Genomic DNA, 23,358 nt, shown 5'->3' with positions numbered 1-23,358 from the left:
TTAAACCTTACCAGGTTCTTTAATCCTTTTTATCTCTTTTTCTGGTCAGATTTCTCTTCTGTTATTATAATCTATTGGCATACATTATATATAATCATATATATTATGTCACAGGAAGTCATACTCTTAAATAATACATCCTATGAAATAAATAAGTACAGTGTTACTTATAATTTTAGAAAGAGTTATTTACACAATTGAATTTTAGTTATGCCAGATGTAATGTCACTAATGAATATACAATAAATATAGCATTTTAGAGTTAGAAGAAAAGAAATATGAATATAAAAATCACAAGTAGAATATACATAGGAATTATCTAATAACTAAACTACATGGTCTTTTAAACATTTTGACTGCTATAATGGCTGGGTACTCTTTTTACAGTTTATATATAACCAGATGATTTACTTTAGGATATTAAAAGAAAATAGTGAAAAATGGCAGGGGGGTGGTAAAAACAGTACCTTCTGTGTTTGTAACAGTATATATTGGTAGACTATTTTTTGTAAACAAGCAAGAGCTATATGAAATAAAAAACCTCGAATAGCCAAAGCTATCTTGAGAAAGAAGAATGGAACTGGAGGAATCAACCTGCCTGACTTCAGGCTCTATTACAAAGCCACAGTCATCAAGACAGTATGGTACTGGCACAAAGACAGAAACATAGATCAATGGAACAAAATAGAAAGCCCAGAGATAAATCCACGCACATATGGGCACCTTATCTTTGATAAAGGAGGCAAGAATATACAATGGATTAAAGACAATCTCTTTAACAAGTGGTGCTGGGAAAACTGGTTAACCACTTGTAAAAGAATGAAACTAGACCACTTTCTAACACCATACACAAAAATAAACTCAAAATGGATTAAAGATCTCAATGTAAGACCAGAAACTATAAAACTCCTAGAGGAGAACATAGGCAAGACACTCTCCGACATACATCACAGCAGGATCCTCTATGACCCACCTCCCAGAATATTGGAAATAAAAGCAAAAATAAACAAATGGGACCTAATTAAACTTAAAAGCTTCTGCACAACAAAGGAAACTATTAGCAAGGTGAAAAGGCAAAATTTCTTAACTCTTTGGTTTAGCTGTTTTATTTCTGTCAGCATACATATATTTTCATCTTATTTACGTGTGGAAAAGTTTAAGCCGTGAATTGGCCTCAAGTTTCATGGTTTTGGAGGATCACAATGATAGCATATTATCTCCTGGCCTCACGAGTACGTGTGAGTCCAGGTTGCGTAAATCACAAAACTTTGCCTTTGGTGGCGATCCACCCGGGTTGGCCCAGGGTATGGGCACACCACCCAAGACAAAGTCTAAAAGGTTTTTCATAATGGAATAAGCACAAGATATCTATTTCTGCTCCATGCCTTGCATTCTTAAGGTAGGAGCCTATGGTTCTTGCCACATGGAAATCACGAGAACAGGCAGCCTGAGAACCTGAGAAAATCCAAGAGTACAAGGAGCAGTTAATAAAGGAGGCTAGCCAGAAGCAGGGAGATGGAGGGCAGAGAGACAAGACAGAGAGAGAAAGGCCTGATGGGGTTCTGTCTCTGAATCCAGTTTCACTCTGTTCTCAGTTATTAACAAGTAAATCCTCGTTTAATATTAACCAATAGATCCTCATTTTCGTAAGAGCCAGTTTGAGTTTTTGTTTTCTTGCAACCGGAGTATTCTGACTGATGCAAGCTTTATAAGGACCTATATGATGAAATTAAAGCTACTTATCATAGAACAGTAAATGTTAAAATTATTCTATAACATCTTATATGGAGCATTGTTACAGATGGCCAAAGAGAGACAGCAACCAGAAAAGTATATACTTGTATGTAAAACAGAAGGAAACATCCACATATGAAAAAAATAGCTGGCATTGATTGGTGAGAAGAGAAATAGTTCATTTTCTGAAATTTTTCTGCCTTGTTTTATATTTTAAAGAAAATATTTTACCTTAAAAATAAGTTTAGTAAAGACGATAGAAAACTTTAATGATAATTTTTATTTTACTGAAGAGATTTCTTAAACAGTGATTCTGAAACTTGTCAAAACAGAGTCTGGAGAGTACAGGTTCCTGGCTTTATCTCAGCCTACTGTGTATAAATCCTGAAAATGGGCCCAAGTATTCTGAATGAGAACCTCTGGAACTAAAACAGAGGTGGTACAAAGTAACAGCTGAGAGAATCTGGCTGAGATTTGACAGACATGGATGTGAATACACTTTTGCCATGAGAAACTGTAACGATTCAGCTTTGAAGAATGTGTGTGTTCCCTCTCAGCTTTGACTTGTTATCTCTAAAATGAGGCTAATTATTTCAGTTGTGAGGGTGGATGAAACGATGCTTGTGTAGCATGCAGCACCACACGTAGGCACATGTAAGCACTCAAGTATAACAGTGGTGGCTCAGCTGGTAAAGAATCCATCTGCAATGCAGGAGACCTGGGTTTGATCCCTGGGTTGGGAAGATCCCCTGAAGAAGGGAATGGCTACCCATTCCAGTATTCTGGCCTGAAGAATTCCATGGACTGTATAGTCCATGGGGTCACAAAGAGTCAGACACAACTGACTGCCTTTCACATAATAATAGATTATTTAAAGATAAAAAAAAATACAGATAAATAATAAAAGCTAATATAAAAATAATAATAAATATTATCCCAATTACTATTAGCCTTGTATGCTGATAATGAAAATAAACAGAAAAAAAATAACTGACGTGCCCTGTCAATTTATATAGTACAGTTTTAAGGTCACATCATTGATGGGAGAAAAATCCTCCATCACCATCTACCGTCCAGGGCAAACTTTCAAATGACATCATTTCCTGTCAGAAATTACTCCCCCGCTACCTTTTTGTTTAATTTCAATTAAAAAGGGATTGCATTTCAAGAGTCACTGCTGCTACACTGCTCTCAGAAACAAAAGCAAACAAACAAATCACCTTGAGTGTTCTTTAAAGGGAAAATGGCAGGAGTAGATTGGAAAGATTAATCATCTGATTATATTTACCCTCTTCTCAGATGCCCGGGTCTGGCTTGACCCCCAGTAAGGATCCAGAGGTACAGGGAACTACAAGGAAATTTCTAGAGATGCCAGAAGGCTCAACAGTCTGAGTTCCAGCCAGCATTTTTTAACTGGCAGGAAAAAAAAAAAAAAAAGTGAGAGCCAAACCCTTGTGAAATTATCACAGGGGAATCTACACTGAGTCTTTGTATCCTGGGGCTTTTATAGATGACAAATCAATAAAGTGCATATTATCTGCTATGAACAATCTAGAAGGTATATCTTGTAACTATTTAGAAACAAGATGACTGAATACTTCTTTTTCTAAAAGCATTATTAATTTTTTACTTACCTTCTATTTCATAACTTTCCCCTCAGGAAGAAATAACATAGTTTTCAAAATTATTTGAAGTTTATTTTTAAGCAGAAAAATGAGTTATCTGATAATATGTCTATGCCTGTTTCAAAGATGATTGTGGTTGACCAAGGTGTCAGGGATATTCATTTGGAGGCTGTTAGGGTATTTGGGTACCCTAGTCTTGGTATGAGTGTGCCTGTGAATTTTTCTCTACTGAAGTTATATTTTATTTAGGTCAAGTCAAATACATGAAGGACAGAGAGTGTCATGTATTTAAATTATTGTGTTATTTGTGTTAGTCATTCTTAGTTCATGGGGTCAGGGAAATGGGTGAGACATATTTGTTTTTTGGTTTGTTTTTTCCTACTACTTTGCTACCAGCAGTTAAAGCAGTGCCTGGCTTTGAGTAGGCTCTAAGTGAATGTGTTGAAAATTGGACACAGAACATATCAATAAGGTAATGCAGACAATGGCAAAATGAAGATACCTCCATCCCTTTAATACAGAAAAACAAACAAACAAACAAACTCGGAAAACGAAAGAGACAAAACCACGAAGTAGCAGGTACCTGAACACCTCATATCACAAAAATCCCAGAATGATTATTAAGAAGTGCAATGGGAAGAAAGGCTCTAATAGGGACAGGAAGGCACTAAAGGGAAGCAGTGTTTCAGCAGCAGTTCCCAAATCCAGTGGATGCCACGGGGCCAAAAGAGCAATATTTTATAACAAAAGATCAGGATGTACAATTTGCTGCAAATCTTCCTGGTTTATAAACTTGATACCACAGAATGTCAGGGACTGGAGTGTAGGGGTTGTTGAATCAGATAGCCCATGTCATTTTTACCAGGAGTAGTCTGTATGGGAGCTAAGTTGTAGGAGAAAGATGGGGGAAGTAAAGGCTGAACTACCTCTTTCTCTCTGTCTTGCTCTCACTCTGGCGCTCACTCTCTTTCTCTCCCTTGCCATAATAAACTCCACTCTGAACCAGAGACATTGCAGCCCTGGCCTCTCTGTAATATAAAATCCAGGAAATAGCTGATCTAGGAAGGACTGACCTAATTCAGAGTAAACAATATTTCAAAAGAACCAGCATATCTATGTAAAGATATTTTGGTTGAAGAGGGCAGAAAGAAAAAGGCAAACAGAGAACACACATCAGAAAAATATTGTAATGGGCACGATGAATCCTGTGACCAAATATATGGCTATAGACTCGAATACAGGCATAGCAGTTTGATTTCACTTCACTTTATTGCACTTTGCACGTACTGTATTTTTTAAAAATTGAAGTTTTGTGGCAACCCTGCATTGAGCAAGTTTATTGTTGCCATTTTTTTCCCGATAGTATTTGCTTATTTTGTGTTTCTCTGAACGTCTTAGTAATTCTCACAGTATTTCAAACTTTTTCACTATTATTGTATTTGTTATGGTGATCTGTGATCAGTGAACTTTGATGTTAGTATTATTTTGACGCATCACTAACCATATCTGGAAAAGAAGGCAAACTTAATTGGTAAATGTGTGTGTTCTGACTATTCCACTGACCAGCCACTACCCATCTTCTTCTCCTCAGGCTTTTCCAGTCCCTGAGACACTATATAGAAATTAGTCCACTTAATAACCCTACAATGACCAGTAAGTGTTGAACTGAAAAGAAGATTGACATGACTGTGCCTTTAAGTCAAAAGCAAGAAATGATTAACATTAGTGAGGAAAGAATGCCAAAAGTTGAGACAGGTTAGAAGCTAAGTGTCTTCAAACAGTCAGGTTTAAATAGAAGAGAAAAGTTCCTGTAGGATATTAAAAGTACTTACTCTAGTGACACAAAAATGAGAAAGTGAAACAGCCTTATTGCTGATTTGTAGAAAGTTTTAGTGGTCAGAATAGAAGATCAAACCAGCCACAGATCAAATCAGACCAGATCAGTCGCTCAGTCATGTCCGACTCTTTGCGACCCCATGAATCGCAGCACGCCAGGCCTCCCTGTCCATCACCAACTCCCGGAGTTTACTCAGACTCACGTCCATCGAGTCAGTGATGCCATCCAGCCATCTCATCCTCTGTCGTCCCCTTCTCCTCCCGCCCCCAATCCCTCCCAGCATCAGAGTCTTTTCCAATGAGTCAACTCTTCGCATGAGGTGGCCAAAGTACTGGAGTTTCAGCTTTAGCATCATTCCTTCCAAAGAAATCCCAGGGCTGATCTCCTTCAGAATGGACTGGTTGGATCTCCTTGCAGTCCAAGGGACTCTCAAGGGTCTTCCCCAACACCACAGTTCAAAAGCATCAATTCTTCGGCGCTCAGCCTTCTTCAGAATCCAACTCTCACATCCATACATGACCACTGGAAAAACCATAGCCTTGACTAGACGAACCTTTGTTGGCAAAGTAATGTCTCTGCTTTTGAATATGCTATCTAGGTTGGTCATAACTTTCCTTCCAAGGAGTAAGCGTCTTTTCATTTCATGGCTGCAGTCACCATCTGCAGTGATTTTGAAGCCCAGAAAAATAAAGTCTGACACTGTTTCCACTGTTTCCCCATCTATTTCCCATGAAGTGATGGGACCGGATGCCATGATCTTCGTTTTCTGAATGTTGAGCTTTAAGCCAACTTTTTCACTCTCCACTTTCACTTTCATCAAGAGGCTTTTTAGTTCCTCTTCACTTTCTGCCATAAGGGTGGTGTCATCTGCATATCTGAGGTTATTGATATTTCTCCTGGCAATCTTGATTCCAGCTTGTGTTTCTTCCAGTCCAGCGTTTCTCATGATGTACTCTGCATAGAAGTTAAATAAACAAGGTAACAATATACAGCCTTGATGTACTCCTTTTCCTATTTGGAACCAGTCTGTTCCATGTCCAGTTCTAACTGTTGCTTCCTCACCTGCATACAAATTTCTCAAGAGACAGATCAGGTGTTCTGGTATTCCCATCTCTTCCAGAATTTTCCACAGTTTATTGTGATCCACACAGTCAAAGGCTTTGGCATAGTCAATAAAGCAGAAATAGATATTTTTCTGGAACTCTCTTGCTTTTTCTATCATCCAGCAGATATTGGCAATTTGATCTCTGGTTCCTCTGCCTTTTCTAAAACCAGCTTGAACATATGGAAGTTCACGGTTCACGTATTGCTGAAGCCTGGCTTGGAGAATTTTGAGCATTACTCTACTAGCATGTGAGATGAGTGCAATTGTGTGGTAGTCTGAGCATTCTTTGGCATTGCCTTTCTTTGGGATTGGAATGAAAACTGACCTTTTCCAGTCCTGTGGCCACTGCTGAGTTTTCCAAATTTGCTGGCATATTCAGTGCAGCACTTTCACAGCATCATTTTTCAGGATTTGGAATAGCTCAACTGGAATTCCATCACCTCCACTAGCTTTGTTTGTAGTGATGCTTTCTAAGGTCCACTTGACTTCACATTCCAGGATGTCTGGCTCTAGGTCAGTGATCACACCATCGTGATTATCTGGGTCATGAAGATCTTTTTTGTACAGTTCTTCTGTGTATTCTTGCCATCTCTTCTTAATATCTTCTGCTTCTGTTAGGGCCCTACCATTTCTGTCCTTTATCGAGCCCATCTTTGCATGAAATGTTCCTTTGGTATCTCTGATTTTCTTGAAGAGATCTCTAGTCTTTCCCATTCTGTTGTTTTCCTCTATATCTTTGCACTGATCGCTGAAGAAGGCTTTCTTATCTCTTCTTGTTATTCTTTGGAACTCTGCATTCAGATGTTTATATCTTTCCTTTTCTCCCTTGCTTTTCGCTTCTCTTCTTTTCACAGCTATTTGTAAGGCCTCCCCAGACAGCCAACATTCCCTTAAACTAAAGCGTAATCCAGAAAAAGACCTGTGTGTGTGTGCGTGTGTGTGTGTGTGTGTGTTTGTGCGTGCGCACTCAGTCATATCTGACTCTCTGAGATTCCCTGGACTGTAGTCTGCCAGGCTCTGTCCATGGGATTCTCCATGTGAGAACACTGGAGTGGGTAGCCATTCCCTCTCCAGAGGATCTTCCTGACCTTGGGATCAAACATGGGTCTCCTGCATTGAAGGCAGATTCTTTACCATTTGAGCACCAAAGACCCTAACTCTCTTTAATTCCATGAAAGATGAAAGAGATGAGGAAGCCACAGAAGAGTTTGAAGCTAGCTGATGGTGTTTCATGAGAATGAAGGAAATAAAACCATCTCCGTAATGTAGAAGTACAAAGTGAAACAGCAAGTGATGATATAGAAACTGTAGCAAGTTATCCAAAAGATCTGGCTAAGGTAATTAATTAAGATGTCTTCACTAAACAGCAAATTTTCAATGAAGACAAACAGCCTTATATTGGAGGAAGATGCTATTGAGAGCTTTCATAGAGAAGAGAAGTCAGTGCTTCGTTTCAAAGCTTCAAAGGACTGCCTGACTCTCTTGTTAGGGGCTAATGCAGCTGCTGACTTTAAGCTGAAGTCAGTTCTCATTTGCCACTTCGAAAATCCTAGGACTGTTAAGAATTATGCTAAATAAACTCTGCCTGTGCTCTGTAAATGGAACAACAAAGTGTAGGTGACTGGACATCTGTCGACAACATGGTTTACTGAAAGTTTCAAAATATTGCTGCTCATTAAGAGTGCACCTGATCACCAGAGAGCTCTGAAGGAGATAGATGTACCAGATCCACACTGTTTTCATTCTGCTAACATGACATCTATTCTGTAGCCCATGTCAAGGAGTAATTTTGACTTTCAAGTCTTATTATTCAAGAAATACTGTTGTAAGGCTATAACTGCTGTGGATAGTGGATTCATCTGATGAATTTGCAAAAAAAAATCGGTTGAAAAATTCCGGAAAGTATTCACCTTCCTAGATGCTGTTAAGAATATTTGTGACTCATGGGAAGAGGTCAAAATCATCAAGATGATTTGCACCTATGGATGACTTTGAGGGGTTCAAGACTTTATGGAGGAAGACACTACAGATGTGATGGAAATAACAGGGAAATGAAAATTAGAGGTGGAGCATGCAGTTGTGACTGAACTGATACCATCCCATGATAAAACTTTAATGGATAAAAAGTTGTTTCTTATGAATGAGCAAAGAAAATTGTGAGAGACCATGAAGATTGCTGAAATGACAATAAAAGATTTAGAATAGTATATCAACTTAATGATAAAGCAATGGCAGGGTTTAATATGATTGACTCCAGTTTTGTAAGAAGCTCTATATGGGGAACATGCCATCAAATAGCGTTGCAAGCTACAATGAAATCACTTACGAAACGAAGAGTGATTGACACGGCATACTTCACTGTTACCTTATTTTAAGAGATTGCCACAGCTCCTCCACCCTTCAGCAACCACTACCCTGGTCAGTCAGCAACCATCAACACCAAGACAAGACCTTCCACCAGCAAAAAGATGACAACTTGCTGAAAACTCTGAGGATGGTTACCAATAAAGTGTTTTTTTAATTAAGGTACACACATCATTTTTAAAACATAATGCTATTGCTTACTTAATAGATTACAGTATAGTATAAGCAGCACAACCTTTATATGCACTGGGGAACCAAAAATAATTGTGTGGCTGGCTTTATTGAGATATTCACTTTATTACTTTGGTCTAGAACCAAACCTGTGATATCTCCAATGTCTGAAAAGCTGTTTAAAAATTTTGATACAAGGGTTTGATTTCAGAAAAGAAATTATTATCATGTTCTGGTAGAAACAGATGAAAACTGAATTGGTAGAGTTTGGGAAGGAATGGGAAGAGAAAAAGAAAACCATTACATAAATGGAGACCTATTTGCAAAAGCAAAACAAAATCAAGCAAACAAAAAAATCTCAGGTACAGTGGGCACAGTTTAAAGGACAGTGAAAATTTTGGAAGCCAAGACAGTGAACACAGGGACTGGAAACTGATAATATATTAGACAGGTTTATAGGGAAAAAAGGATAGATACTGAAAACAAAGGAGTGCCAATGTACATTTTGTATCCTTGAATAAAAAATATCCTCCCACCAAGATTGAAACTGAAATCATCTTCTAGAATATCATTCAAGAATACATTTTATAAAGAAAAGATTTGAAACCATATCATGTCTTAACAAAAACCAATAAGGTGTGGTTAAAACTGAAATACAACCTAGTAAAGTTATCAGTTTTAAAGATAAGGGTATAACTTGTTGAGCATTCCAGCAAAAAGGCCAAATAACTTATAAGGGAGAAATATCACACTGGCCTTAGTGCTCACAACAATATATATCATTAGAAAGCAGTGGAGAGATAAACTTAGAGCCCTGCAGGAAACAAAGAGTGAGCAATACCTAGACAGACAGTTGAGCTAGAAAGGCAACGTCAGGTACTTTTGATCATGCAGGCATTATGAGAATGGATTTCCTATATACACCCCTTAAAGAAACACTGAAAAGATAAACCTCAGTTGAACATAAGTTGAATAGAGACACTATAATGGAAGGAGAGAAGCGAACCTAAAATTTGTGTAACTTGAAAACTAAAGAAGAAACAACTTCTGGAATCACATTTCTGGTCTATAATGTGAATAAATGGCAATAAATAAACACTATAACTAATAATGGAGAAGGCAATGGCACCCCACTCCAGTACTTTTGCCTAGAAAATCCCATGGACAGAGGAGCCTGGTAGGCTGCAGTCCATGGGGTCACTAAGAGTCGGACACGACTGAGCGACTTCCCTTTCACTTTTCACTTTCATGCATTGGAGAAGGAAATGGCAACCCATTCCAGTGTTCTTGCCTGGAGAATCCCAGGGATGGGAAGCCTGGTGGGCTGCCGTCTATGGGGTCACACAAGAGTCGGACACGACTGAAGCGACTTAGCAGCAGCAGCAGCAGCAGCAAAACTAATGAAAGTTGGGAGGGGAATTAGATGGTGGTGAAAGAATATTGGTATTTAATCTATTATAATCAGAAGTCTTAAAGTCTCATTTATATCTGATAATTCAAACAATTGGGATTGAGTATCTTTTAAGGTGTAATAAGAATTAGAAGAAATAAGACTTACAGTAGTACCACTAAGCTGATGTTGGAGAATTGGAGATTTATTAGACCATCATTGCCCCTAGTGTCTACAAAATAGAAGGTTTACACATAAAAAATAATCTTATAGTTGTGAAACAAAACATTAATATGTCCCCAAACAAGATGGAAACTTTTTGAAGCATAGTGAGCTACCCAACACACAAAAAGGCAAAGAACTGTACAGACCTTAGGAAAAAAAAAAAAAGCAATAAAGGAGGAAACATAACATGTGGTGCTGGAATGAATATAAATCATATATTTTAATCTAAATGGCTTATACTTATTAAAAGAAAAGAACCTCAGTCTACTACAAAGCAAAAGTCAAGTAATGTTGTATATGTGTGATAAATGTAAATCAGAAAGATTAAAAGGATTGTAACACCATAGTAAGCTTACACATATGAAAATCAAGGTTTAATATTGACAAAGATAACTCAGAGCAGAAAGCATGGATTGTGACAGAGGTCTTGTAAATTGTATTGTGCCCACAGAGAGGATATATTTAAGTCCTAATCCTCTCCCTGTGAATGTGATCTTATCTGGGAGTAGGGTCTAGCAGATGTAATCAATTTAAGATAAGGTCATACTGGTTTAAGGTAGGCTCTGATCCAGTATTGTTTTTCAATTGCTAAGCTCTATCTGACTCTGCAACCCCATGAACTGCAGCACACCAGGCTTCCCTGTCCTTCAGTATCTCCTGAAGTTTGCTCAAACTCATGTCCATTGAATCAGTGATGCCATCCTACCATCTCATCCTCTGTCGCCTCCTTCTCCCCTTGCCCTCAATCTCTCCCAGCATCAGGGTCTTTTCCAGTGAGTCAGCTCTTCGCATCATGTGGCAAAGTATTGGAGCTTCAGCATCAGTTCCTCCAAGGAATATTCAGGGTTGATTTCCCTTAGGATTGACTGGTTTGATTTCCTTGTTGTCCAGGGGACTCTCAAGAGTCTTCTCCAACATTACAGTTTGAAAGCATCAATTCTTAAACACTCAGCCTTCTATATAACCCAACTCTCACATCTGTACATGACTACTGGAAAAACCATAGCTTTTGACTATATGGACCAGTGACCGGTGTTCTTATAAGGGAGACCCTTGGACAAAGACACAGATGGAGGGAAATGGATGTATGAAGATGGAGGAAGAGATTGTTAAACTACTAGAAGCCAAGGAGCACTAGAGTCTGCCAACGCCTGCCAGAAATTAGGACGAAGCAGTGATGGCTCCTCCCCTAGAGTCTTCAGAGAGAACATAACTTTGTGGACACCTTGATTTTGGACTTCTAACTGAAAGACAATAAGTTAATGTTGTTCTAAACAAATGAGTTTGTGCTACTTTTGTTAGGGCAGCCCTAAGAAGGGTGATAATACACAAAGGAAGCAAAACTCCAATTAGAGTAGTTCATGAACAAAGATATACAGTAAAGGAATGAAAATTAAACAAATTTGCTTATAAGAGGCAATCATTTAACTCTCTGGCCATGAAAGATCAAGTGTACAAAAGTTAAGTACATAGAAGACTAAATGACAAATTGGTAAAGTTGATATAATTTAAATATAACAGTAACTAGACTCTGAAGAAATGTGTACCTCATTTGCCTGTGCCAATTAAATACTCATCCCAAAGAAGAAATTCTAAGAATAGACCTATTATAGGCAACTATGTCTAACCCCAGTATAATGAAGCTAGAAATGAAGATCAAAATTAGAAATAATGGGTGACCACTTGGTAAAATAAATGAGAGAGAACAAGAAAGAGAGAGAGAAATAGCATAGGTCGATAGATATTGATGGATGGAGAGAGAGAGATCAGGAGAGTGTGTTTTCTTAATTTAAATCAGCAAAGAAATAAAAAAATAAGCCAGGATATGTAAAAAAATTATATAAGGGAACTTATGACATATAATTAAAAGAGTGCCCAGAGAAAATATATATACCTTAAATGATTGTATTATAAACAGATGAAATGAAAGTCACTGCTTTGGACACAAAATATAGAAAATTAATATATGCATGAGTGAGTGAAGTTGCTCAGTCTTGTCTGACTCTTTGTGACCCCATAGACTGTAGTCTACCCAGGCTTCTCTGTCCTTGGGATTTTCCAGGCAAGAATACTGGAGTAGGTTACCATTTCCTTCTCCAGGAGATCTTCCCAACCCAGGGATTGAACCCTGGTCTCCCGGGGAAGTCCAATATATGCATAAGTGTTATGTATTCCTTCAATGCCTATATTTGAGCTAGTGGGAAGATAACTTTCCACTGAAGCTAGACAATGGACAAAAAAGTGTCCATTGTCAAAAATGCAAACATGGCATTAAACATTGTAAAGAACCAGATAATGTTATCATTATTTGCAAAAGACCCAGCATAGTAAAAAGATGAAAGAAATTTGGTTTGGAACATATTACACCAAAAAAGGACTCAGAATGATGACTGGGGGGCAAAATTAATATACAAAAATCTATAGCTTATTCATGGAGAAGGCAATGGCACCCCACTCCAGTACTCTCACCTGGAAAATCCCATGGATGGAGGCGCCTGGTAGGCTGCAGTCCATGAGGCTGGAGTCCATGAGGTCGCTAAGAGTTGGACACGACTGAGCGACTTCACTTTCACTTTTCACTTTCATGCATTGGAGAAGGAAATGGCAACCCACTCCAGTATTCTTGCCTGGAGAATCCCAGGGCAGAGGAGCCTGGTGGGAGGCCGTCTATGGGGTCACACAGAGTCAGACATGACTGAAGCGACTTAGCAGCAGCAGCAGCATAGCTTATTCATACAACTATATTTTAAAGTGGTAGGGAATATTGCATTTATAATAGAATCTTTTTTTTCTAAACTGGAGTTATTAAATCATGATTTCCTGAAGGCTTACCTGTCTATATTTGAAGCAGGACTTTTGAATTTGCCCATTTACATAGGTCAGCTAATAAATCCTCCAAATATTTAATTTGTACACAAGATATGTCTAACCCAGAGGCTCTGGTCTACCTGGATTTAATTTGATATTTTATTTATTTTAGAATGGACTAAATATTTACTGCAAAGACTGTAGTTTTCATTAAAACCTCATCATGGACCTTTTTATTCACTCAACAGATATTGGCTTAAGATTTGGATCTATGCCAATAGAGGGAGTATTTGTATAGAAAATAGTGGAAGACAGAATTACATGTAAATGTCATGTTTTGAAGTACCTTGTAATCCTCAGATATTTTTGTTTAATGTAAAATATTTATGTATATTTACATTCAACTTTCATTTATTGAATGACAGACATTGGGATACAAAAAATAAATGAGCCATGGTCACTGATGATCTTGAAGGGTAGAGAGATGCATGAATGATTAAAGATAACACAATGTGGCAAATGAATTTATAGAAAGACTTGCATGAACAAAGAAGAAGAACATATACCTCCCTCTGGAGAGTGGAAAAAAGGGGACCTTGCTGGGTGGAGACAGTGCCTCTGAGTCAGAAGAGCTGGACTGAACTTACCTAGGGTGAAGACACACCGCTGCAGAGTGCCGGAGCCCTTGTACTGAAGCTCAGAATCTAAAACTTACTAGCCACAGGACCACAGGCAAGTTACTTTAACTCTTTGTTTAAAATGGTCATTTTTAAATGTATGGTTTTAATGGTGTGGTTTTTTTTTTAAGATTTCATAATACTTTATTTTTTATTGCTTTTTTTTTTTGTTTAAAATAGTTCATGCATGTCAGTGTTGATTGAATATTAAATGTTTAGAACAGTCCGTGGAGCATAGTAAGAACAGTATTGATATAAACTATTTCCTTATGTTTATTACTAATTAGGGTAGAGGGGGAGGGGGAAAGGCTCACAGAAAAGAGAGCATAGGAACAAAGGCAGAGGCCGGAAAACCAGCCCTCTTGTAGGATGGAGTTCAAGGGAGGAATGGTAAGACATGACACTGGAGAGGCAGGCAGGGACGGGTTCATCTTGGTCTTGTGTGTCATCTTTAGGCACTTGAAAATTGAGCTGTTGTGGAGGTCCTCTCTGCAGGAGAATGCTACAGTCAGACTCAGCTTGGCGTTCAGAAGTATCACTGTGGGAGTCTGTGGTCGTTGCAACTTCAGTGAACTAAATAGCTTAGACAAGAAGTGATAAAGGTCTGACTAAAGGCATGATACTAGAAAATAGAGAGGACACAAGAAATAGAAGAAATATTTAACGGCTAATGTTATGAAGTGGGAGTGGATGACCTGTTTTCTATTGTGGGCAGAGAGGAAGAAGCATGGGTCCCCTGGACCTTGGCCTGAGGGGAGGTTTTTATGGTTATCAGCAGCAGATGACATCTGTGGTCAGGGAAGATGAGGATGAGGGAGAAGAGCTAAAAGGCATTATTCACCATCCCTTTACCCGTTTTTTGAAATGCAGAGCCTTTCTTTAAACAGCTAAGCCTCTCAACTTGCTAAAATGTCAGCTCAGTTGAGCGTAACGTAGAATAAGAAAGTGTAAGAGTCTCCCCTGATGAATTATGCCTTCTCTCTGTCTATGTAAATGCTTCCTTAAATCACCCTTACAGTTGTCCCCTATTCCTGAGGAACTGATTGGGAGCTGAAGCAAGCTATAATAATTTAATCTCTACATAAATTCATAAAATGGAAGTGACAGGGCAAAGTTTTACCCTACTATATTCTGAATGTTCACATCTCATTTTTGGATGCTGTTGAATCTTTATCCCTTAAAAGAACATCAGGATCTTAAAATTTTGGTAATTTTCATCTTATTTGATTTGATGTGGCATTCTGAAGAAATTCAGGACGTTTCCCATCTCTGCTTTTGCTCATTTGAATTCTGTAGAGATGCTTTCAAGGTCTTAGTTGCTGAATCTGCATTGTTGAGATGAAATCATGAGCCTTTTGATTTAATGTAAGAGCTTCATTATTCTCAGCTGTGTCGTTTGGGGCCTGTATCTCTGCTGCCTGAAAATGCCATCAGGATTCATCAAAATAAACAAAACTCTCTTAAAATTTACTTTCTGTCTAAAAACAATAGGAAAAGTAGCTGGAAGGGTACAAAGAAGTCTAAAGAAGATGCACAATATAAGTGGGGGAACCAAACAAGAATAAAATATGTACATTTTTTTTATCTGCAAACTTTGTCTCATGCCAACATTTTTAAAAATTTCTGATAAATTCAGAGAACAAAGTCCCATTTCCTTTCCATAGAGGAAGAGTTCAGATTAAAGATGTTAGTGTAGTTTTTTCTTGCAGTTCGTGTTTATGTTGTATTCACCAAGTTAAAATGGATGTTTATTCCTGCAACATTTGTATCTTTGTTTGTTGTGTACTCTCTGCAGATAGATCAAATTTAGTATAACAGAGACAGGAGACCAAGCATCATATGCAACTGTACTTGAGAAATCAGGCCTTGAAATAAGAGGTGACCTAAGACTTATTTTTTCCGAAGTGCATTCAGACCACTGGTGATACAGTAATACAACTGGGGGCGTGATCCGATGCCCCAGTAGTGTCATGAAGAGGGTTAAGTTACACAGGAACAGATAATAAGGGAAACGCTCCTGGTGCACTTATCTTTCTACACTTTTGATTACTTCAAGGCAGCGGTGTATTGAAGCCTTCTAGATATCACAAGAGCCGACTGCTTGCATGGCCTCTCATTTATGTTCAGTAACATCACCTTGGGAGCTCCAGCTTGGCTATGGTAGGAGTCAGGCAGTTGCTAAGCTTCACCCAGTAGGTCTCTGGTGAAAGGGGAAGGAGGGCCAACCTCTCTTCAATGACCAGGGCCTGAGCCTGCTGTGAGCAGTAGACCGAACACCATTTTCCTTTCATTGCCTTTAATTTTATAATTGTCTTTCACTTATGACTTGCCATACAGGTTTTGCTTTATACTAATCAAGTGTGCAAAAATTTGAAGTGTCTTTGATTTTATTGAAGTTAGTTCTATAAGGAATGAGCATGGTTTAAAAAAGACTTGGTAAAAATAAAGACGATGTGTAAACTGGTCAGTCAAAATTTGGAACAGTTTTCTGGTATTTATCGCTGTATAGTCAACGAGGGGCCTTAGTTCCCAGCGGTAATTTCTACCTTGTTAAACTAGCCTGAAGGAGTAAAGCTGGCTTATCAAAGAAATATGCTTACTTTTGCCTCTTCTCTACCTTTCCTTTCACCCAGTGTAAGATTCTATGAAAGCTGAAGTAGGAAATTTCTCATTTGCTGTGTTTTTTAAATGGTTCTGTTTCAGTGTCTGCAGTTATTTTGTGGTTGTCTACCTTAAACATAAATCTCCTTTTCTCTTGGTTCTCTTTGTTAGATCCTGGGTGTCTTCCCCGGACTCATGTTGTGAGAGCTGGAGTAGGATTGATGGCTGGGGAGGGGACACATGTAAGCCACTGTGTAGATGCAGAGGTTTTATGTGTGTCTTGTTTACCAATTTGTTAGTATAAAAAGGCAAGAAGATAGCATGGAGATTGGAGACTAGACTTTGGCAAATATATTATCACTGTAATATTGCCTTTGTTTGCCTCTTTTTGATCATTTTATTGATATCTCAGATACATAAACTAGACCAGTTCTTTCCCATAACTCATAGCATCAGCTGATTTATATTGTACTCTGTAGTCTCTTACTGACATGGGCACCAGTAGTCTGAAAGAAATGTGCTATTTAATCCCTTTACTGACTGCCATTCTCTTCAAAGACAGTATTTTGGAAAAGATATAAAGGTAAGAAGATATGGGAAATAGTTTTAAAATGTGTCAGTGTTCAATATTTAGAAGTCAGAATTTAGTTAACTCTCCCTTCCAAAGACTTCTTTCCTTCACTGTGCAGTCTCGTGGACAAGCCCAGAAGGAAGACTAAATGATTTTGGAAGAGTTGAAACAGACAATAAGATTAAACTATTGTTTGAAGGATTTTAGAAAGCAATATGTTTTGCTGAAACATTGCCTCTTGATTTAAATTTGCTTTTTTGTGTTGTTGCTTTTCATATGAAGATAAAACTATGTAGGTAGGAGCTGAGTCACCACTCGGGCACAAGACATTGTGCATTGTCTTTGTAGTAGTGTGACCATTATCACATGACAATTACGCTCGTGGAAAATGCCTTTGTTCTTTTCTCCCTGTTTAGCAGACAGCTGTTGCATTTGTGCCCAGGAATGTGTGTGTTCATGCAACTTATGTGTGTGTGTGTGTGTGTTGTTATGTTACTACAACATCCACTTGCTTTTCTGTTATACCACCTCTTACAATCTTCTGTGTTTGAAGAGAAAAACTCCTGAAATAAATATTTTATGATCAATATTTTTTTTAAAAATGAATGTGGAAAAAGCCTAAGTGATCATAACTTTCAGCTAGCTGGTATTTTTTTCTAAAACACTATCCAAAATCTGTAAGTTTAGATGATAATTTTTGTGGGTTTTTTTTTTTTTTTGGTAGGGAAGGAAGAATCAAGGCTAAGAGGGAAACATTAAGAAAGAAGAAACATTAACTCTCTGTTTATAAATCATTAAATGTGACATCTATTTCATGCCTTGTCATGTATAATGACATACTGCTGAAAGAATACTTTGAAATCATAGGTTCTTCCTTTTATGAAAGAGAACTCTGGAACCCAGAGTGGGAAGTACTTGCACAAGGTCACACAGTCCTGTATAGGTCTTAGGCTAGAATCTAGTTTCCCCGTTTCCTTTCCTTGTTGGCATTTTGCTACTTCTATATGTAAAACAAAAATTAAATGTGGCCATAACAAACATCAGGCTATGTATGTTGGTTAGTCATCAACAAAACATGTTCACTGTGAATATTTATTTACTAAGGCAGAAATGTATTCAACTTTTACTTTATAAACCTTTGTATCAATGGATACCAAGTCAGAAAATATATTAAAGCTGCTTACACTAACTTTGACACATATTAGGTGTTTAAAACAATGCCTACACTAGAGTTGCTTTTCTGCTCTTTAATTAAGAAGATTTTAACAAGTATGAATTTGAAGGGACATTTCCAAACTGTGAAAATTAGTAACCATGCTCTCCTAGACATCTTTGAGAAGTGGACAGAAAAGTACCGAATATGAGGCAGCGCTAAACACAATCTTTATCCAGCACATACGACTCCTTCGATTTTCACTCCCTCAGGACACTTTTTCTGACCAGCCCAACATTTTCAGGCAGCTTAGATCATTCCCATAGTATTCTGTGTCTAAATCTGATGAATTGCATTGAATTAGACTATCAGTACCCCCAGTATCCACTACGTCTCCTGACACAAGGTGAGGTTCTGGTAGTATTGGTAAAAGAACGTTGTGTAAACAGCTTTTCCCAGCATATCTGCTTTGCCTAAGTAGCTTTTCCCTGCTATCTTTTCATCATTGCCTTAGAGAGAATGATGTCCACTCTCTAGCTTGATTTCCCAACATCCATTCTTTAATTAAATGATATAATTTTAAGTTGCCATGCTCCACAAAATGTGAGGATTGCGCTTTAAGAATTGTTGTCAATACCACTGCTCAGCACTTCTGCCTCAGCCTTTTCTGGTTAGATGCCTGTTAAGCAGGACCATACCTTCTTCCTTGTTTCCCCCACCCTCAGCTCTGTGCTTTGCACATTGCAAGCCTTTCTTGAGTTGAACAAATAAATTGAAGAATCTGAAAATGCTTTGCAACAGTTAAGAGAATTAAAGTGTCATTCGTAAGGTAATGGCACATGAAAGATTTGGGGGTCAGGTGGAGACGGTTCTGTTTCCAGAAGCATTTTGACAAGAGCACAAATTGAATGCATCCAGTGAATTTGAATTCATTGTGAGTCAGACAAAGGGTTGCTGTAAATTATTCTGTTGTCATGGCATATCAAGGAAGTTGATGGATAAAGGGACATACTAATGAGACTCTAAGTGACAATATGAAATGAAATCAGCGGTCTCTAAGAGACTTCTTTTGAATGACGTTGGGAAAGCATCTATTCTCATCATTGTCAGTTATCAGGATCGCTAACCTTTGTAGGAGATACATTAACTCAAAAAGATCTTGTTCTTCTGGACCATATCTTCCCAGATATCGGGATGAAAAGTGATAAGAGACCATTTTAGGACTGTGAAAAGCGTGAGTAGTCCTTATTCATGATTGGTTTTGCTGCTATGCTTTCTATAGCCACATTTATGTTTTCTAATAATTTCTGCAATCCCCATACAACCCATATAACACAGAAAACTTATGTTGTTTTCCCATGTTTTAGGTGAAAAAGAGAAACTGAGACATAGAGTCTTTAAGAGTAACAGTAAATTTTTAAATTAAGCACAGCTATTTAGAAATAGAAAATGAGAAAATAATTATCATGATTCATAAAAACCATACTGTGAACATTGCATCTTCCTTTTTTTTCAATTAAATCTTGCTTCTTTCATTTGTTCCTTCTTTCCTTTCCTTGGGAAAGGAAAAGGATCCCCTCTTTAAAGCCTGAGATCCTCTTCCCTTCCTTCAGTAAGACTGCTTCTTTACTATTCAGATCTTTGCTCAGGATCTGAGCAAGGCTTCTCAAAAGCTTCTCTTCCAAGAAGCCATTTCTGAGTATTCTCTTTTAAATCAGATCCAACCCTCTCAGATAATCCCTCTTATTTATTTTATTCATAGAGATAATAACAATCCAATATTAGATTGTGAACTTTTTTCCCCTATATTTACTGTTGGTCTCTCGCTGGGGTATAAGCTCCTCAAAGATAGGAACATCCTTTGGCTTAATTTGCCATCTTGGCACTATGCTTAATCATACCAGGCACTTACTGCATATTTGTAAACTGAATGGATTCATTCTCCTTTAAATGAGTTCCTCCCATGGGCCAGGCACCAATAATATTCAACACAGTTGTTGCCTCAAGGAAACTAACGTTTGATGCCTTGAGAAAATTTCTAAGTGGGGTCAATTTCTATTTCCCCTTGAAAGTGAAAGTGAAAGTGAAGTCACTCAGTCGTGTTCGACTCTTTGCGACCCGGTGGACTGTAGCCTACAAAGCTCCTCCGTCCATGGGATTCTTCAGGCAAGAATACTGGAGTGGGTTGCCATTTCCTTCTCCAGGGGATCTTCCCAACCAAGCTCCTCCGTCCATGGGATTCTTCAGGCAAGAATACTGGAGTGGGTTGCCATTTCCTTCTCCAGGGGATCTTCCCAACCGACGGATCGAACCCGGGTTTCCCGCATTGGGGGCAGACGCTTTAACCTCTGAGCCACCAGGGAAGACCTTGCTACACCTTTAATCTTAAAGCAGCTCAGGTGTCAATGACCAGTAAGATCAATTATTATAATTTAATAAGAAACAATAGAGCATAATGACTAAGAAAATGGACAGTAGAGCCAGACTGTCTTATTCATTTGTGGGTTCTGCCATTTGCTGCCTATATGGCTTTGAGCCTGTTACTTTACTTCTTTGAGTCTCAGCTTCCTCATAGTATCTATTTCTTTTCTAAGGACTTAATAAATTAATAATTGTAGAGTGCTTAAATAGTGTCTCATCTACACTTGGTGCAGTGTAAGTGTAAGTTATAGTTACCACATATAGCCAAAGGTGAAAATTCCACACAAAATCAAATTCCATGTAACTCAGGTTAATGAAGTTCAGGGGATAATCTCCCCAGAAAAGCAGTCACTGCCATTGAGAAATACAAGGGATGCAGGGTAAGGATGTCTTACACATATAAATGCTAAGCTAGTTAGTATATTTTGACTTTACTTTACCCTCAAACTCATTTTGATTATACACTGAGAACATATTTTAATTTCAAAGTAACCAGAATGAATTTAGGGAAATCAATAGCTTTGTAAGACATCATAGTGCTTCCCAGGTGGTATGGCCCAGTAATAAAGAATCTACTTGCCAATGCACAAGTGGCAGGAGACGTGGGTTTGATTCCCTGGGTCAGGAAGATGCCCTGGAGTAGGAGATGGCAACCCACTCCAGAATTCTTGCCTGGAGAATCCCATGGATAGAGGAACCTGGTGGGCCATAGCCCATGGGGTCACAAAGAGTCAGACACAATTAAGTGACTGAGCACACATTCACATACACACATAAGATTCATGTCATAAATCCTAAAGCCTCCTTTGGATACATCTATGCTGAAGAGATTGATGTATGGTTCCACACATGATGAACATACCTTCACTTAAAGAGACTCAGAATGTTTCAGCACAGCTCCAACAGATAAGGAGGGAATAAATAAAAAGAAGCCACATCTGAAATGGGGATTATGAGCATATCGTAAGTACTGCCTTAGCAGCAGTAGCTTTTGGCTCAAAGGATTACACTAGAATCACTCAGAATCACAACTGAACAGAAATGAAATCTAGTTAAAGACTAAACATCTTAGCAGAAAGCAAATGAAATTTTAAAGAAAATGCACAGCAAGAAGATTGGTCAGTATAAACCCTAATAACCCCATACAAGCAATGATTCCAATTGAACAACCCCGTTTAAAAAAAAATTGTGAAAATCTTTTTATATTATTTAATTTTGTTAGTGCATCACTTCTGTTCTGTGAAAATGTTTGACATCTCTAACTAAAAATTAAGGATCCTAGAAAAGATGATAATAGCAATAATAATTTAGGTTGTACAGTGCAATAACATTGCATTTGAAATGTGTATCTTCACATTAACCAGAGAATAAGTTTTCTAACCTTAATTTTGCACATAAAGTATCTGTCTTTGGTTAAATGTTCCTCAAAACCCTTTCCAGATTGTTAAAGAAGTCATCATGCTCTAACTTGAGCTGTTTAATCTTGTTTATTTTCTCTTTATGTAGCAGCCACTAGCTGTTCCCATTTTCTCATTTCCAGACCTTTCACAATTATTGCCAAAAAGCATATCCATTTGACTGTTCTGTTGTAATTTTGCGGCTTCTTTTTATTATACTGCTTGATCTCATTTCTACTCATGTGAAATTCAGACTGTTAATCTGCATCTTTTAGGTGGTCTATTAACCTACAGATGACATTTTTCTCTCAACTTCATCTAGACTTCACCATCTACCCATGCATGCTCCCAAATGTCATCTGCTCTTGCTCACTAAAAATGCCATGCTTGTCACCTCTGCACTATTTTAATCTAAAGGCATCCTAATGAATGACTCTTCTATATTTCCTTGCTTGTTTTTCAAGGCAAAATCTCAAATTCTAAGCTCTTAACAAGGAAAAATATGAAAGACCTGGTGTTAACTAAAAAGAAAGTCCAGAATGTATTAAGGCATTATGGAGAGGATGATCTCATTCTTATTCAAATAAAATGATATAATTTATGCATAGAAAAACACCATAGGACTAGATCAACCATTTCAGTGATTATATCTTTGAATGGGATTTTATGGAATTTTTAATTATTCTGTATTTTATTTTTATACATTTTCTCCTCAGTAATCACTGGTTTTATTATCAGAAGGAAATAGTAAAGGCTTGTTTTTCTATTGACAAGAAAAGAGAGAAATATATCTATTTTACTGAAAGAAAGAAAAGAACTGTGAGGTATATTCTATGGGATCAGTGATGATAAACATTTAGTAACAGAATAGAGAGAAATGAAAGATGGGACTCAAACCCTTAAGGTACTTGGAATTACAATGCAGCGGATTATTAAAAAGTCATAAAACCCTCATTATTAGGTTATTCAAAAAATATTGGAGCACTCTTAGGTCATTGTTGACATGGATATGTCCTCTGAACTATCAAATTCTCCTATTTTGCAGCTAAAATCTAGTGGAAGAGCCAGACTGCTAATAAATGAACCTATTACCTGGCAATAGTAAGTGTTATGAAGAAGTGCATTGCAGAGTAAGAGGAGAGAAGGTCAAAGAGGAGGGACGTTTTGGATAGCGCATTAAGGAGAAGCTTCTCTTTTAGCAGAGACATGTGTGAGGTGGCTCTATCAGAGAAGAGCAGAGGAAAGCACCAGACCAAAAGCCCTGAGACAGCACATGTGC

The sequence above is a fragment of the Bos grunniens genome, chromosome 22 (genome assembly GCF_055505025.1).
Source record: "Bos grunniens cultivar Pamir isolate PY7600 chromosome 22, Bosgru_T2T1.0, whole genome shotgun sequence".
NCBI lineage: Eukaryota > Metazoa > Chordata > Mammalia > Artiodactyla > Bovidae > Bos > Bos grunniens.
Note: the sequence above shows the minus strand (reverse complement) of the source record.